Source organism: Dermacentor silvarum, chromosome 2 (genome assembly GCF_013339745.2).
Source record: "Dermacentor silvarum isolate Dsil-2018 chromosome 2, BIME_Dsil_1.4, whole genome shotgun sequence".
Taxonomy (NCBI): domain Eukaryota; kingdom Metazoa; phylum Arthropoda; class Arachnida; order Ixodida; family Ixodidae; genus Dermacentor; species Dermacentor silvarum.
In genome coordinates, this window is record NC_051155.1 from 78,594,644 (window position 1) to 78,613,235 (window position 18,592).

An 18,592-nucleotide genomic window follows, 5' to 3' on the forward strand; every position below is an offset into this window, starting at 1 on the left:
AGATAACGTGGAACTTGATGAAAACACGAACGTAGCTATGAACAGATTACGACAACTCACTAGGCGGCTACAGAAGGACGAAAATATACTCAGACGTTACGAATGTGCGATTAGAAATTATTTAAATAGTGAAGTAGCAGAAGTGGTCGAAGAAAAAAGTATACCGACGACACACTGCTACTACATGCCGCATCAGGCAGTAATAAGGGGAGATCGACAAACCACAAAGATAAGAATTGTATTTGATGCGTCTTCACCGCCGACAAAAGGGCTTTCTTTAAACGATAACCTCGAAACAGGACCGAACCTGAACTGTGATCTGGTGCAAATGTTGATGAACTTCCGACACCATCACATAGCAATGACAGCTGATCTAGAGAAAGCATTTCTGCAGATTTCAATACAGGAAAACGATAGAGGACACGTTGCGTTTTCTCTGGTGGGACAGAATTACAAGTGGTAGCACCGCAAAAGTTGTGACATGGAGAATGTCAAGAGTAATGTTTGCAACAGCTCCGAGTAGTTTCTTACTTGCGGCAACTGTACAAAACCACCTAATCAAATTGGAATATAGCTTTCCGGAAACGATTAAGCAGCTGAAGAACAACATTTACGTCGACGACGTGATACTGGGAGTCAACTCACCAGAAGAAGTTTACAAAAAGTCAAAAGACATTTTTTAAGAGGCGTCAATGACACTCAGAAAGTTCGAAACGAATAAGCCTCAATTGCAGCGAACTATAAACAATACAGACTTAGATATATTACCAGGTACGTACAGCCGCCAAGCACATGGCTGCGTTGGGCAACGTCCTTTTCCTGTAAGTTCGGAGAAACTGAATATGGCCCCAGCTTCGCTATAAGTGTTGCACTAGCCGTATAAGAGGCGGGTTTATTGTGAACAGAAACGGTGAATTTCGGTAAATAAAATATATCACTATCATCATCATCCTCATTGGCGAAAGCTGACGCCCTGCCCCCCCTCTCAGTAAAAACCTGGATCCGCCCCTGCCCCTTCGGCAGTTTCGCCGCTGTCAAAATGCTCGCCTAGTGTTATATGAGAGGACAGCAGTATGATCGACTACAACCAGTGACCACCTAAGGCATATGGACGCTGTCAAACTGAAACGAAATTTGCATATATGTGCCAGCCCATTAGGTTGGCTGATTTCCGTCACTTAACAAGCGGTTTTGCACGGCAACCGTTTCCAGCGGCTAATTTTATGGGTGATACTGATATATGCTCAGCAATATTTAGCTTGAAACAAGAGGAGGAGGAGGGAAAACTTTATTTTCGTCAGATTCAGAGTTATTTAAATTACAGAGTTTCTTCTGCTAGGCGGCGTGAGGTGGCCGTAAGCCCTTGACTTTCGGCGACCTCCAAAGTCCAGTTGACCGTTCGCAGCTGGACCGCGGGATCCGAGCTGGACACCGCTACCACCCAGTCTGAAGTGTTATTAAGTTCGAGTTCCGCCCTAGGTTTGAGCCTATAAAGCGGACCTGACACATATATTGAAACAAGGATATTTTTTATCAACTTAGCCTAACATATTAGTCGATCAAAGTCGTTAAGCTCCGAGGGAACACCACCTGATTCGTCTCTCTTTCAGCGGTAAAAAGCAAGTACACTACGGTTTTGTGGGTGGATCAAAGGCGAACAGACACAAGGTACGCCATGGCAGCGGTGCGCCCCGAGAAACCGGACTCGTGCGTCTTTCCAGTGGAGCTTTCCAAGAACCAAGGGCTTGTTCCCGTGCGTTGCAGCGTACGATAATCCCCTCTTTGCGCTTTTCAAATAATAGAAACACGCACACCTTTCCTCGACTACACGCGTGCATAATGTTTCGTGCATATTATGGCGAAAATTATCCAGATAGTTGCGATTAGCTACAAACTATAGTGCAGTCTGTGTTGACTTCTGTACCTAAACTTGTTGAAACACTGTTTATAGTTAGAAAAGAAACGTGGAAGCACTAATATGCGCTCCACGATACCCAACCGGCTGTATTAGCGTCAGGGACTCGTAAACGTCGGGTCCTGGAGGGCTTTCCACTTTCGACGTTTGCAAACACAGGCCCTGAGGCTAGCCTGTTTTGCCTTGGCTTTTCCCGCTGACGTACCCCGCATTCGAAAGCCGCAGTAGTACGCCAACATACAAAATGAAACTAATTTATGTTTTCAGCACTTCTCGTCTGGAGCTAGCTTCAATTTTATCGGTCCCTTTCGCCGTAAGAACGCTCGAGAAATTATACATACGTGTGCTTGGGCACCATGCGCACTTCCTTTAAAACGCACTTCATTCTCGGCAAGCTCGCAAGGACAACACCAGAAGTTTCTTGGAATCGCAGGTCTCTCAGCTGCCGCAGTGAGTTCGAAATCATTTGAATGAGAACCCTCACATTTTGAATCTACTTAATTGGCAAAACGTGCAAAAACGACAAATTTTGATCGCTGTGACGACTTAGCAGAGTGGCGTGCATGAATCCCTGCAAATTCATGCGCGCCACTCTGCTAAGTCCTCACAGCGATCGAAGTGTGCCTCTCAGTGCGTTTTCTTACAGTGAGGTTCTCAAATGAGTACTTATTCTCTATCTCAAGGAAAAGTCTGTATAAAGACCTTATCGATATGCTTTTTGAACCTCCGTTATACCGATCGCTGTACATCGGCTTACCTGGAGGTGACGTCCTTACGCGGGTGTGTAAAATGCCCATTCCTTCACACACTAAAACATTCTTCTTCAAAGTGCACAGTGAAACGTTACCTGTTAAAACCTGGTTAAATAGGAAAGGCATCTTTGTATCTTCGATAAACTGTCGTCTCTGTAATGTATCGGAAACCATAGAACGCTGCTTTATTGATTGCAAGGACGCCATATTGTTTTGGGAAGTTCTCCAAAGGACTTTAAAAACAGATCTTGATATAAATGCTTATATAATACAATATCTGATACCACCTCAATATGAAAATGTGCCTTTTGACATGCTCCTGCTTATGGCGTTGCACAGTTTATGGAAAACTCGCATGCTAGACCGGAATGCAGAACCAATTGTATCTTCGAAGTCACATTTCATTCGGATGATTTCACAACTGAAAGGCTTTTATGATCACAGAGAGTCCCAACCAGAATGGTATCCATTGTTGATGCAGTGTATGCTTTTGCCTCCCTTTTAGAGAACTCTGACTATAATAATTGTACTGTGAAGTGTTTGTGTTGTGCTTGTAGACGCGGCTAAGACTGTTTTGGCCGCTATGAGAATATCTTACGCATGTACGTTTTATATTCGTAATAAATACCATGAAAGAAAAAAAAAACTTAGCAGAGTGGCGCAGTGGAAGCGTGCTGGGCCCATAACCCAGAGGTCCGTGGATCAAAACCACGCTCTGCTACAATTTTGTAGCGTTAGCTACACTGGCCTAGCCAAGCCCGTTTCGCGCGGCACATCAAGAGCCGTGCTGCGCATGCGCAAGGATCAGTGATGTCACACGGCTTGCGCACCGGAGCCACCGGAGCCGGCACCTCTCGCGCACTCCGCCGCCGCCGCGCGCGACTCACTGCCGCCGGTCTGCGCATTCCAGAGGAGTGACGTCGTAGCCGTGGTAGACGCACTGGCGCCGGCGCTCGCTCGCTGTGCAGTCGCCGTCTGACACTGCGCTGGAGCCGCTGCGCTTCTGACTGGCGTTTGCCAGTGTGGTATAGCCATGGAGAAGGAGAGCGCAATTGCTGCTCAACAGCGCAGAAGAACAGAGAAGCTTGACTCATCGGATCCCGAAGTAGTTGCCTGGCAATTAGCGGTTGAGCGTAGGAGGAATGAACAGAAGAAGGCTAAACGTGCTGCGGAGACACTGGAGGAAAGGGACGAACGTCTAGCAAAGCGGCGTCAATCAGCTGAACGTTTGCTAACGCTACGTATATCCTGGCATAGCCGAGCTAAGCCACTGCAACCTTTTTTCATTTCTTTTTAGCCTAGTGGGATTTTTATGCTTTATTTTTAATGCGGTTCTTCAATGTCATCCCAGTGCCATATTTTGCGTACCTGGAAAAGCAAATACGTTGAACTAAGCGGCACGCGCGCATACACAGGGCGTCTCAGCGGTTCCAACTATCACCACGTTTTAAAAAATGACGGGTCATTCTACCCGAAGATACCCAAGTGCATATTGTTCACATTCTGGTGGAGCAGCCGCGAGTAATTTTTTGTTGGTGCCATTGCAAAAAAATTCCTCGCGGCTGTTCTACAAGAATACTCTACAAGAATCGTGGCGCTCGACAGAGAAATAGAAGACCACGCGAATCGCCTATCTCAGCAGCAGTGGGAAGCCACGTGCATTCTAATGGACAGAAGTTCCGAATGTCCAAAACATGGAACATACTCCGAGGCCTCCTCGACCCAGAAGGCATGAAAACGACCCAAAGACAAAACCTGCAACGTATACTACAAAACCACGCAGGTACAGAGTTAGAACTCCTACGAGAGCTACGCAAGCTATACATAGGAAATGCAACAAAGACACGACTATCAGAGTACCAAGGGAGGATAACGTCGACCTCGACGCCCACATAACGGCGGCAGAGATTCGATACGAACTCGGACGACTCAATCCGAAGTCCGCCCCAGGTCCCGACGTTGTAACAAATAAAGTACTGCGAAACTAAGACGACGAATCCATCAACGCTCTCACAAAGTACATAAACGAATGTTAGGAGAAGGGGACCATACCCCAGCGATGGAAAACCGCCCAGATCAAATTAATACTCAAACCTGGCAAAAAGCCACACCTAGAAAATTTGAGGCCAATCTCATTGACGTCCTGCATCGGAAAGCAAATGGAAAAAGTGGCTCTAGCGTGTCTCGGCAAATACATGGATGATAACAGGCTATACCCACACCTTATGATCGGCTTTAGACCAAAACTCTCGACGCAAGACGTCATGCTGCAATTAAAGAACCAAATAATAGACGCTGAAACACACGCCCTGGATACAAAAGCCATCCTGGGTCTCGATATACAGAAAGCGTTTGATAACGTCACCCACGAAGCCATATTGCACAACTTGCAAAACCTCGACGTAGGCCAAAGAGCATACGACTACGTGAAAGATTTCCTTTCTAACCGTAAAGCCATAATCGCAGTCGGGGACGCGAAATCCGAGGAAATGGAACTAGACAACAAGAGAACACCACAAGGCTCGATGCTTTCCCCGTTCCTATTTAACGTGGCGATGCTCGGCCTGCCCACAGAACTGAAACGCATCAAAGGACTTCAGCACAGTATGTATGCGGACGACATCACCCTATGGGTGACGGGCGGAAGCAATGGCCACATAGAAGAGATTTTACAGCAAGTAGTCAATACGGTAGAGAGATACGTGGAGAACAAGGGCCTAAAATGTTCTCCGCAAAAATCGGAGCTACTACTCTACAGACGTATACAAGCAGAGGACGTAAGCGGAATCAAGAGCGGCCCAGCATCACAATCTCGGTAGGGGGTCACCCAATTCCCCAAGTACAACACCTTACATTACTGGGACTCCAAATATCTGAGAACGGACGTAACGGAGAAGCAATAAGAATACTGGATAACAGCACCCACCAAACCATCAGGTTGATTCGAAGAATCGCCAACAAGAAGTATGAAGGAACACAACCTAGTGCCGTTCATCCAAGCCTTTGTCGACAGCCGCACAGTGTATGTGACCCACAACTTCGAGTTACACGTGGCGGAAAAACTAAAGAGAGAGTGCATAATCAAAAGGCATATATACAAGCCCTCGGCCTACACACTAAGAAAAAAAAGAGTATCCCTTACTCTTTTCGAAGAGTCTGGACTCGCCACATATATGACACACTTTGGGGGAGACACCCGAACTCCCTTTCGCCAGAGAGTCCGAAGACTATCTGTGATGTATACAAGGTGGTTACTTAACTCCTCACGCAGTAGTCTTGCACACTCTTTTCTAGTAGTCTCCTGGACCCTCTCAAGAGGGTTACAAGACTACTTCTGAGGGAGTCTGTTAACTATTCTAGGTGAGTCAGACAATTCAGGATAAAGGGTCACATGACCACTGTTGAAGGAATCAGGTAACTATTCTTGACGAGTCTGATGACTCCATTAGTATGTGTCGCGATACCCCTAGTGCTTGGTGCAGGACTCTTGCAAATAGAGTAAGCTAACCAATCTATGTAAGTCATTCGACTCTCTGCTGGCAGTGTCGAGCCACTTTTCAAAATGCGTCACAAACTTTTGCCGACAGTGCAAAGTGACTATCGTGAAAAAACAACATAGAATAATAATGAATCCATAGCTAAGCACAAGGCAGGTTAGCAACAAAAAGTTATTTATCCGTCATTTTGTTATTGTCTTCTGGAATTGTCTTTTTTGGGGTTTTATGTGCCAAAACCAGTTCCGATTATGAGGCACGCCGTAGTGCAGGGCTCCGGATTAATTTTGACCACCTGGGGTTCTTTAACCTGCACTACGACGCAAGCACATGGGCGTTTTTGCATTTCGCCTCCATCGAAATGCTGCCACCGCGGCTGGGATTTGATCCCGCCTTCTGGAAGTGTCAAATGTATCAGTCAGCAGACATCACCATGAACACCAGACAGTTCTTTTTACTATTAAACTGGAATCAATGGCCAACCAAGGAAACAGTTTTAAAGAAGCACCCAATATGCACTTCGCAGCTGTGTGTGCATGACACTGCAATGTCACTCTGAACCATAATGACACCATAAAATAGTACGTCACTCATGCAAAAGTTCAATTCACCCCAACACAAGTAATAATTTTATATTGTCGAAAGGTTCTTAAGCTAAACCTATTTCACTGTCCCCTCAGACATATTTTTATTTAGAACTTACGATGTAACCTCCTACGCAAATAATGTACACATGAAATATAACAAAGGGCTACACTGGTGCAAAAAGGAGAACGAGATAATGAAGTGCAATAAAAATATTCCAACTTAGATTACATAATCTATTCAGTATAAAGTTCAAGACAGCAACTGGTTGGCAATCGATAATCCAATTTAACAGTAAAAACAGCTGTCTTACCTTATGGTACTCTTGTGGGCACTTTTCCCACACAACTCATGCATGTTTCTTAGCTTGACTTGAAAATTGATCTGAAAAACACCATATTAAAAAGTTGTGCATCAATTTTATTCTTTCATACAATCTGCAACAGTGCATACAAACTTGAAAACTGACAATATTACAAAAAACATACAGCAATATTTAAGCTAAACATTTTATTGAAGTTGACCTAAACATGGTTTTTAGGACTAAGTTTTTTAAGACACCAACAATTTCACTGATTGCAATAAGCACTAATACAAGACTTGCCATAAATCAATCATGCTGGCAAAATATGTAGAACAGGTAGCTGTATTTTGCATGACAAAGATAGCGCATGAATCATGAGGACAAGGAAGGAAACAGACCAGGTGGTAACTAAACTGAACTCAGCTGCACGCATGCAGCTGTAAAAGACACATACAGAAAAAGCTGAAAGACACATGCAGAAAGTAGAGACATGAGGAAGGCTTCTTTTACTCATCACAAGTCATCCTAAGAGCAGATTACCTAACGACTGTAATTTACTCTCAGTAAATGCATTTGTACGTCACTCATATAAAGTTCTTGTGATCTAAAGTTCATGTGATTATATAGAAGCTGTGTCACTATGTTAAGGCGACTATAGCAAGGGACACGTTTTGTTTATTAAATCTTGTGTTCAAGAGAAATGCTACTCAAAATAATTTTCTTTTATTTTTTTGTACGAGAGGTTTGAAAATTAAGGCAATTAGAGGGTTCTTCAAGCTTATTTCATATATGTTATTTTTGTTTAGCTGCTACATTTCTTCAGTTATGTCTTAAACAATGGCAAAACGTATAGTGATCTTTGCGGGCAGTTTCTTCTGTATTAAATTTTCACAAAAAGCATTGTGCTAACTTAGCTCTTTGTAGATGACAAAGTGCCGATATCTATCGAAACATGTAAACTTAGTGGGACTATGCAAGTAAAGCTCCGTACACTTTAATAATTTTTTCACAATCCCATGCAAATAACTTTGTGCAATTACATTTGTCCGATACTAACGAGATTTGGCTTACATACTCTTCAAAGTATGCAGAATGCTAATATCTACTTGCAATTGCAATATCTTTCAAAATTATTTCAAGTGTCCTGTTTTTTGCATAGTTTCAGTAATTTTACATGCTGTTTGGGTAGATATCGGCACTTTGCAGACCGCAAAGTGCCGATATCTACGAGCTGAATAAGATACAGCACGATCATTCTTGTGAAACTGTTATATACATTAAAGTGCCCGCAGATACTTTGCCACTGTGTAGGACATAACTAAAAAATATAGCAGCTACACAAAAACCACTGACATACTTAAAATCTGCATATAAAACTATATGCAGCAGGATTTTTTCAAATCTCTCACTGAAATAATTTTAAAAAGTTGTTTCGAGAAGCATTTCACCTGAATAAGTGGCTGCCAATGTATTCTACCAAAGCGTTAGACAAACCATTCAGGCAGAGCACAGGGAGTTTTAGAAATGGCACACCAAAGCATCTGCCCCAAAGCCCCATGTCCTACTTGCATTTTTTGTTCTTTCGTGCATTCTTTTGTATGCCACCATTTGCGTCCCTTAACACTGAGTGCGCAAAACCTTAAACACCCAATTATTACATTGAATTTTTAGCCTGTAAAGGAATGGTGTGCAAATGGGCGACATCAACTATGTTGACAATAAACAAATATTCTCACAGTAATGAAACCAGTCATATAAAATATATCGCAAATTTCGAAATGAATGCAGAAAGAACCTTGCTGATTGTCAAATTAGTGCCATGAACAAGATATTTTGAAGTTTATCATTCTTAGTTTAATTCACTTCCCTCTAGTGCATGGGCTCTCAATGTAGTAGACTAACCCAGGCCTGGAAGGCAATATTTAAATCTGAAATAAAGACATACATCCCGCCACCACATGTCGGTGCTGTGTCATCAGAAGCGTGTATCTATAGGCATATAGCCTGTAAAATAATTTTTACATGATCTGTACCACTACTCTTGCATTCATAAATATTGAAAATTAGGAAATATAGTGGTGATTCAAAGCACTGCTGTAAACCTTCATGTTCGAGACATGCAATTCTCATAAGGTGTAACACAACCAATGTGTGCATGAAACCTACAGTCAGTACCGTTGGCATTCGTAAGTGTGGCAAGCCTATTTGCCACACTGACGAATGCCAAGGGTATCATGGGTTTCATGTCTCAAACGTTGTCCACCAGTGCCACTGGTATCATTGCACTGAAAGGAAGTCACATTATTAAGACACTTATGATGGGCAGCCAGGTTTTCCTACTATAATACTGTTTTTTTCCATGCTCCTACGTTCTTTCCTTTTTAAAAAATAACGGGTGCTTGAAATAGGTGCTCAATTTTGCTCTTGAATTTATCCTGCTATGGGGCACTAGTTGAGTTAAAATTCTTGAACGTTTTACAGCGCTGCAGATAATAAATGAACAAAACATGATGTAAGTCAGCGTTTTAGCCTTACGCATTACAAGAGTTAAGAACCTATCAATTACATACACAAGTACAAAATAACTACGAGAAACTGGGCATACATACAGATATAATAGCAGGAGATGTTAAGAATTCCAAGAGAAAGGAAATATTAAAAAGTCGGTACTAAAAACATGTAACTTATAACAGTATTTGCCAAGAATCCTGAAGAGCAAATAGAACATGAAGCCCAGGGAACACTCCATGCCAACATTTGTCCATGGTTCAACAAGTGGGCACAGCTGGCGATGCTGTTTGGATAGATGGCAGCCGAGGTACAGCTGCGAAATAGGTGAAACACATAGAAGGGTCACCAAACATTGAATAGTGGGGCACAACAGGTTGCCTTGATCCCTGGCATCCTCTGACATCGACGCGTGGAGTCTGATTATGGCATCCTTTCCAAGAGGCCTGGCTCAAGTGTGTGGCCCAGCTCGGGTAAAATTTCGCAGCAACCTGAAAAACAGAAGCCCACATCTATAAACACCAAAACATTCTTCACCATAGGACAAATCTGAATCTTACCATCTACACATAGCAGATAATGAAAACAGACACAGATCACCTGACTGAAGGTAAATAAATGTGCAAAAAGTATAAATAAATGGAAGGAACTACTTATAGGATGCAATGCTTGTCATTTTGGCTTGTGTGAATCAATAATTTCACCTTAACGTAATGTCAAGTGTATGTTACTTGGCCCTCCGTATGCCCCATTTCTGTAAGAAGGCTATTGTATGCCAACTGTCCCCCCCCCCCCAACCTAGCCCTCGACCATTTCGGATTTCCTTTTGAAAAATTGGTGGCCCTTCAATATCAGGCAAATTATGATTTTGTAAAATATTTCCAGGTGAAACATTTTTTTACTGGTGTAAGTTTGATGTGAATTTTGTTCTAAGGCACCGAAAGGCATAGCCAAGATACCGGTTTCTTCAATGTGAGGGCAGAACAAATTTTTCTCTGGAGAATGAAGAGGCCTTACACCTAAAATTGTTTTCCTTGATCATCAGTTTATTATGGGCCGTTAAAAATGGGCAAAATGAACTATTTTATTTTCAGAGAAATGTCTTCTAGCAAAAGCTGTAAACTAACGTGATCCAAGTGCTCAGGTCATGTACTGTGTACGCACAATGGTTTCAGAAATATATATCTCATGCAGAAACGCACAAAGATGAGGATGAACTCGCAGAAAACTCAGTTTTGGCGTATGTTTATCCGCAGGTTTAACAATGAGGCGGTCCTAGTAAAAGTATGCCAAATATCACTTCTGAGAACACACTGTATTGCTTTCAAATTGGTAAAGCTTTATTAGTGCTAAGCAAGAAAAAAATTGTATAAGTGGTTTCCACTAGTATCAAAATGTGCATCGTGGTTCGTCTAATTCACATAGCCTTTTGGCAGCTAAAACAAATTGCGTGGACTTGAGCATTGCTGCACCAATAGAGGGACGTGGAATAGTGGAACTACTTCAAGGTTAATTCATTGCTGAGTGGCTACAGGCTGCTTCAGTCAAGACACTGCTGGCTTGCATGTATTTACCTGCATCTTGCCGTCTGCCATCGGACTGCTTGGCATCATCACTAAGGTTGCCAACTCTCTAGTGGAAGCAGTCGGGACAGGGTGGTGGTGGAAGGCAGGAGCAGGAGCCGCCAAGTTCTACCTGCAACAAATTTGCACAAATGTTTCAAGTCCTACCATGTCGTAATTTACAAAAATGCAGCAGTTGTCCATGTAACGTGGTTACTAATACAAATAAAGGTAAACAGTTAGCTCCTACAACACTAGAACCCCAACAATAACGAAGCCGAAGTTATGTTTATGAAAATGCCAGCAAAGACGAAAAAGAGTGTGCAACCCAAACCTGAGCTCATGCCACCAAGTGGTGTGCTAATCAACTGCAAGCCTGCCATCTTAAAATGTCATTGTATATTTTTAACCTGCCTTAATTCAAGTTGAGCATCTCTTGGCAAAAGTAAATCAAGCTAATTTATTTACTAATTTCTATGGTCAATAATGCAATAAAGTGCAAGCTGCGAATGAAGCTGGCCAACTGGGTAGTGCTACCAAAGTGCTTCTCTAAATCTTATTCTTGTTTCTCTGCCTGTCTTGGCTCTAGCATTAGAATACAGAAAAACTTTCACATTCTTGACATTTCACCCTGCCAATTTTTATTACATAATGCATAATACTTCAGCAAGAGCAATAATGGTTCCTTTTAACGGTAAATTGTGGTAGAACGAGAAATGTCACTGGAGCCAACACGCTGACTCACAACGTGAGACAACACGTTGTCTTATTCTCCTTGTCGAAACATTGGCTCCAGCAATGCTCTTTGTTCTATGACTCCTCATCATTTGAAGTCTCTTGTGTTACTGTGTGTGTACATATGTCCTTTCATTGTTGCGTTGATGAAATTGTAATAACAGAGAATTAGTAATCGTACCTGACGACAAATTTTGGCTTGTTGGTAGACGAGGACAGAGTAACTGCGCAACATTCATACACGGACAAAGGAGGCTTATGTGTCTTGTCTCCTCCAGCCATGTCTCGCCCTTGAGTGATTACTCTGTCTCTATGTTAACGTATTACCATTTGCACAATACTAAAATGAATAAGGCAGGAACGAGGACAAAAAATTACAACAAATCGCATCATACTGCTAAGGAGATATGCCAAAGTGCCTGCTACAATTTCTCACCCATAACGTGCTGGATAAGATGGCTACTTTCTGTGGCTGTTGCCGCTTCTTCAATACCTAAAATAAAATACATTTCAAAATTACAAAATATGCAGGACAACAGCAGTAGCGTAAGAGATAACACAACATTGTTTCTACAAGGTAAACTAATCTCTAATACATGACAGACGAAATTTTTAAAAATTAAATTAGTAGACTACACCATACCTCATTAAATTTCATTCAACGCTGTCAGTGTTACTTGGTACAAGAAAAGAAGTATTTCTGCATGGCAGCAGTAAAATAGTACACAGAATTCTACTTTTACAACAAAATATCCTACAGCGATTAAGCCAACTACAGCTGTATGTACTTGCTATGCATGTCATCATCATCATCATCAGCTTATTTTATGTCCACTGCAGGACGAAGGCCTCTCCCTGCGATCTCCAATTACCCCTGCCTTGCGCTAGCGTATTCCAACTTGCGCCTGCAAATTTCCTAACTTCATCATCCCATCTGGTTTTCTGCCGACCTCGACTGCACTTCCCTTCTTTTGGTATCCATTCTGCAACCCTAATGGTCCACCGGTTATCCATCCTACGCATTACATGGCCTGCCCAGCTCCATTTCTTCCGCTTAATGTCAACTAGAATATCGGCTATCCCGTTTGTTCTCTGATCCACACCGCTCTCTTCGTCTCTTAACGTTAGTCCTAAGATTTGTCGTTCCATCGCTCTTTGTGCGGTCCTGAACTTGATCTCGAGCTTCTTTGTTAACCTCCAAGTTTCTGCCCGATATGTTAGCACCGGTGCTATGTATGTACTATAGCTGTATTGTTATACGTACAATAGCCAAGACAGGATTAACTTGTTTGGGTTCATATGCAGCTCACTGGGAGGTACAACTTTGCAATGAACTCATTTCTGCTTGCCAAATATACAAATACCAATATACTCACATAAAAATACAAATGAAAGAACCATTTCTTTCACAAAACACAAGACACAAAATAGAAAATCGAGTAATAATAGTCTCCGCGCGCATTCCTAGGACACGTCTGTAACTGCCAAGAGAAACGTCGTGCCAAGAGAAACGTCGCGCAAAATGTAGCCAAACCGGAAGGGCCGAGTACGCGCCGTTTGAAAACTCGGAACAAAAGCTGATACACTCACCTGAGACGTTAAGAGAAAAATGGCACAGTCACTCCCTGCTGGTAGGCTTTCGTATGCATCCGGCAGTCTCTGTGCGTTACGATCTCTCACATCACAATGAAAGACGACGCAGTGCAGACCGCAACACTTCGGGTGCTAGCCACGGTCCGGCGAGCTATACTTGTTCGATGTCGGCCAAGACGAAATCGGCGACACGCTACTGCTGGCCGTTCTTGTCGTCGCAATCAAGTAGCACGGAAAGAAGTTCCCATCGTAACTTGCCGTAATGTTCGGTTGCACTCGCCCCTAACGCAGCGCTTTCAGGGCCGTTCAACGACGACAGCGAGCACGCGCGTGTATGTTGCAACACAACTACAAAATGGCGCCGGGCTTTGGATGGCTTCGACTTTGGATCACTTTGGGGCCGCAAAAATCATAAACTAGTTTCGGTTTTCTTCCCTCGCGCTGAAAAAAATGTTTTGCTCACTGATAATTTTGCTTCCCGTAAATAATGTTCACGAATGAAAGAGCCATGAATTTAAACAAGGCTAGAACTATTCCCGTTTATTTGTGATAGTGATTATATGGACACAACCGGTGAAATTTATCTGTTGGCGTTGCCGTGAGCTTACGTATGAAGTCCAAGTGCGATAAGATGCTAGCCCGCGCCGTTGACTGCGCGCGTGCGAGCAAGTGAGGGTGAGCCGCGCCGTTGACTGCGCGCGTGAGAGCAAGTGTTCGAGGGTGAGCCGCGATGGATAGTGGCTTGATGGGCAAGCAATGAAACGTGATAACACGCGCGAAAGCCGGGGGAAGGGAGGCGTTGGTTTAGCGCGCGTCTCCTCTTGCCGTTGCCCTGAAACCGGTATTGCGCCACACTCGCCCTGTTAGAGGTAATCTCCGATGGGTCCAAAAGCGGGGTGAGCCGAGGTAGAGCACTGCACGGGCCGATTTTTGCGACCCGGGCCCGGCCCGGGCCCGTTTTTACATTGGGCGGCCCGCCCGAGCCCGATCAAAACTTTTATGGCGCGACCCGGGCCTGGCCCGGGCCCGGAAATAATCTACGTTACCCGCCCGGCCCGGCCCGCCACCCCTTTACCTTAAGGCCGAGCCCGGCCCGAGCCTGGCTCTAAACCGGCCCGAACCCAGCCCGAGACCGAAAAATACATGTTTTTCAGAGTTGAGAAGCCCAAGAATAACTCACAGAAAGCCCGAGCCCGGCCCGGGCCCACGTCAAAAAACCCGAGCCCGGCCCGGGCCCGGGTCAAAAAGCACACGCCGTGCCCGAACCCGGCCCGAGCCCGTGAAAAAACTGCTCTACTCGGCCCGGCCCGGACCACGGGCCGGGCCGGGCCCGGGCTTTAGGGTAAGCCCGAGCCCGTGCAGTGCTCTAAGCCGAGGTAGCGTAATTTAAAGTTTCGGAGACGCGTTGAAGGAAAGAGGCAGCAGAAGCGTTCGGTCCCCTCTCTTTGCGCTCATCACGCCATCGCTGTGGCAGCAAGCGTTCGCGATCAATTGAGTGAGATCTGTTTATGTTAGCACGTGCGCGTGTGACCTCATGCTTGCTATTGTAATTAGTAAACGAATGTTTACTGCAATTTATACAGCCGATGAAACTACGAACCTTGCTTCGTGCAGTTGTCTAATACATTGCTATAGCTATCAAAGTTATGTCTTTCGGGGAAACTGCGACTTTTTGTTATTATATTTCTAAGGGGGCTCAAAAGCTGTGTAGTGTACGCTGATGTTTCTTTCTGATCGCGGAACGGAACGAACCGCGGTAGCCCAGTGGCTGTGGCATTGTGCTTCTGAACTCGAGGTCACGGGTACGATTACAACCGCGGCGGCCGCATTCCAATGGGGGCAGAATGCAAAACCGCTCGTGCACCGTGAATTCCGGGCACGTTAAACAACCCGAGCTGCTGAAAATTAAACTAGTTTCTCATTAGCGTGTATCTCATAATAAGATCTCGGTTTTGGCACATAAATCCTCAAAATAAAATTTTACGTCACAGAACTACATTTACAATCGGCACTGTTGAGTGCATCCACGGAACTTGTTAACTCGTTGATATGCTCTGTTTAGTAGCCAATCTTTTTTTTTTGAGATTTGCTAATGGTCATAATACAGCGTGACAAATCCTGGTATTTCTTAACACAGAAAACCAGCTATCGCTTAAACATGCGAGCTGTCAACAGACATGGTCAAGGAAAATCCACATTGCAGAACATGGGACGAAAAAAAGTCGAGGTTTTGACGGAAGCCCGTCGGGTCGGGAGGCATCATGAAGAAGGGTAAAAAAGGACACCGACCACTGAAGGAATGCAAGAAAAGACGGTGCGGCTCCCGTGACGCGAGCCTTGTTCACAATCTGATCAACAGATTGTGAACAAGGCTCCCGTCAGGGGAGCCAAAACGTCTTTTCTTGCATTCTTTCAGTGGTCGGTGTCCTTTTTTTACCCTTCTTCATGGGACGAAAGAGGGAGACATTGCATTACAACCAGGACATAAACCCTGAGGGTCTGCGTAAACCAGAAGCAAGCATAAAGCCAGAAGAAATTATCTGGTATTTCTTTCCTGCATTAAAATCTTTCGCCAATTGCTGCACACAAAGAAGTCGCGATCTTTCACGACGACTCTTCGCAAGCCATTGGGAGTCAATTGACTCATGCAGAAAGGTTGCACTCTTATTTTGTGACTCTACTCACGCAAAAGGGGTCTTAGCCCAGAAAAAGAGAGTCACGTTGCTGTGACTCACTTTTGACCCTTTTTTTTAGAGTGTACCGATCACCACATCTAACGAGAAGTTTGAAGCGTTGGGAATGCCCAACACGCCAATCGCACAATACGAAAGACTGGGGCAAAGCAGCACAGGAAGACACATCCTGCACAAGCTCCGTATCACGTACGCTGGACAAAGCAAGGATAAATACCCCATCGCCAGAGAAATCAGAGAGTGCATCATCATACCCCCCTTTGCCCAGAAACATGCACCCCGAACATCACGGAGAGCGGAGGAACGCAAGAGCGAAAGCACAGCATAGGAAGTTTCAAAACAATGCGAACGTGGTCTATGTAGACGCGGCAGAGCATGCAGACGGTCGACAAATGGCATTGGTGGCCTCAAATCAAGCGGGCCACTCGCTTGCCAGCGGCATCATTAAAACAGGAAAATCAGAAATCGCGGAAGAAGCGGCCATAGCACTGGCGCTCGCCTCCACAACGGCCAGCGTAATAATCACTGATTCGAAAAGTGCGCTTCATAACTTCGCTAAGGGAAGGATCTCAAAAGAGGCGCTACGGATCATGGGTAACTTTCGCGAGGAGCATGACGTTCATGTCATATGGACGCCAGCCCACTCCTTCCTCCCGGGCAACGAAACCGCACACATCCTAGCTCGAGAGTTAGCGAGCCGAGCAGGAACAACGCGGGCCCGAGTGCGGAGAGAGACCACATGGTCAATTATAATGAAATCACCAAACGCTACAAATTAGGGATGCAGCATTACCCTCCACCACACTCATCATTAAATAAACAGCAGGCGACAGCATGGCGCCTGCTACAAACACCTTCCCAAACCCGATCGCTTATAATCATTGTTATCCAGAGCTCTACTCAGATAAATTCAAAGACTGCAATCGGCGTGCGGACCTCAGACACATAATCTGGGCTTGCCCCAACATAGTGGAGGGGCCAAACAACACATATACGAACGCGGAGCAGTGGGACAGCGAGCACCAACTACAAGTCATCAGGCAAGCCGAAGATGCCGCTAGGAACCAAGGGCTTCTGGTCGCCATCTAAGGGAGGGGAGATGAACTCCTATTACACTTGCCGTTTTCAATGAAAGTTGTTTCTCTCTCTCTCTTGGCGCTATTGAACTTACTAATTAATTGCATTTACCTAATTCTTTCATTACTACTCTTAAGGGCGTGCTGCCAATGAAGCGTTTGTATAAAATTAAAAAGAACTTAACACTGGTATGTTTTCAATTAGGTACTTTTAGCGCGTTTATTTTTGCGGCTGATAAAGAAAGTCCGCGATGAAATGACGAATGTCACGTGACCGTCATCCCGCATAAAAAAACAGCGCCCTCAAACACGTTCCGCAGCAGTTAGTGAGCGTACTCTTTCCACGACGCATCTACCAGCAGTTATCGGCACTCTTTCCTTATCAAGACCAAGGCAGGCCTCGGAAACTCCGCTGGTTTTTTGTCCACGCGAATTGCAGCACCATCCATGAGTTGGATGCGAAACCAAAATCGCTTTTCCTCCTTTTTTCTTGTCAACGCTCTCTCAACTTTGTCGTTTCCTTCTCGCCTTCAACTAACGGCGGCGCGTCTGGCGCGGCCCGCACTCGTCGTCGGCCGTGCAGATAATGGCCAAAACGGCATCAATCTTTTTTTTTGGCATTATGCGGTCAGTTTTGCGGTTTTCGCCTTCCACGCTAGCAGTGTGGTACCCTACCGTTGCACATTTGTCGGCTTTTCCCCGCAATGTCTCGCAGCTGTCGCTGTTCGTGTTTGTTTCAATGGTGTGCAAACACATCAAGACGAAGTGAGCCATGCGACGTGAAATTCTACCGCATCATCTAAAGACAAAAGGTGAGCAATGTGCAGCTTACTTCCCGGTTTTTATTTGTGATAGTAATTGCGCGCAATCGCTCATGGCTGTCCGGTGGTGAGGCCGCAGCCTAGCTGATTTGAAAAAACCGCAACGATGCAGTAAATCGCTACGTTAACAAGGAGTGAACATAAAGATCCTTATAAATATAGTACCACTTGCGCGTATCGCAAGGAACGCGAGTGTAGGTGTGCGATTTGCACTTATTTCTAGCTAACTTGTCGCCCTCGTTTAAAAAAGCGTTTCTGAGAATTAAGGTTTACATATCACAACTAGTACTCTGCCGCCACGCGAAACGAGCTCAGTTTTTTATGTTCCAACTGCGATGTTATAATTCATGATCTTCACTGTTCTTCAGGATGGAAGCGTTTTTAACCTACGTTGGAAGGATGGACCTAATGGGTTTGCGCAGAGACGAGGTCAACAACCGCAGAGTATGCTCGTCGCACTTCACGGAGGTGAATTTCATGGACCGAGCGAGAAGCAGGCCGTGAGAAGCTATTCTGTACATTGGCCATTAGAACAATTACAATAAATTTGTACA

General features: G+C 44.6%; 1 long non-coding RNA gene across 1 annotated transcript; it reads right to left on the minus strand.

The window, feature by feature from the left end:
* Positions 1-9,262: 9,262 nt before the first annotated feature.
* Positions 9,263-13,763, minus strand: LOC125943640 (uncharacterized). Its single transcript, XR_007465811.1, has 4 exons — positions 13,446-13,763; positions 12,292-12,348; positions 11,133-11,253; positions 9,263-10,049 (listed from the first exon to the last, which is right to left on the minus strand). It is a non-coding gene; the product is annotated as an uncharacterized LOC125943640 (long non-coding RNA).
* Between the last annotated feature and the right edge of the window lie 4,829 nt (positions 13,764-18,592).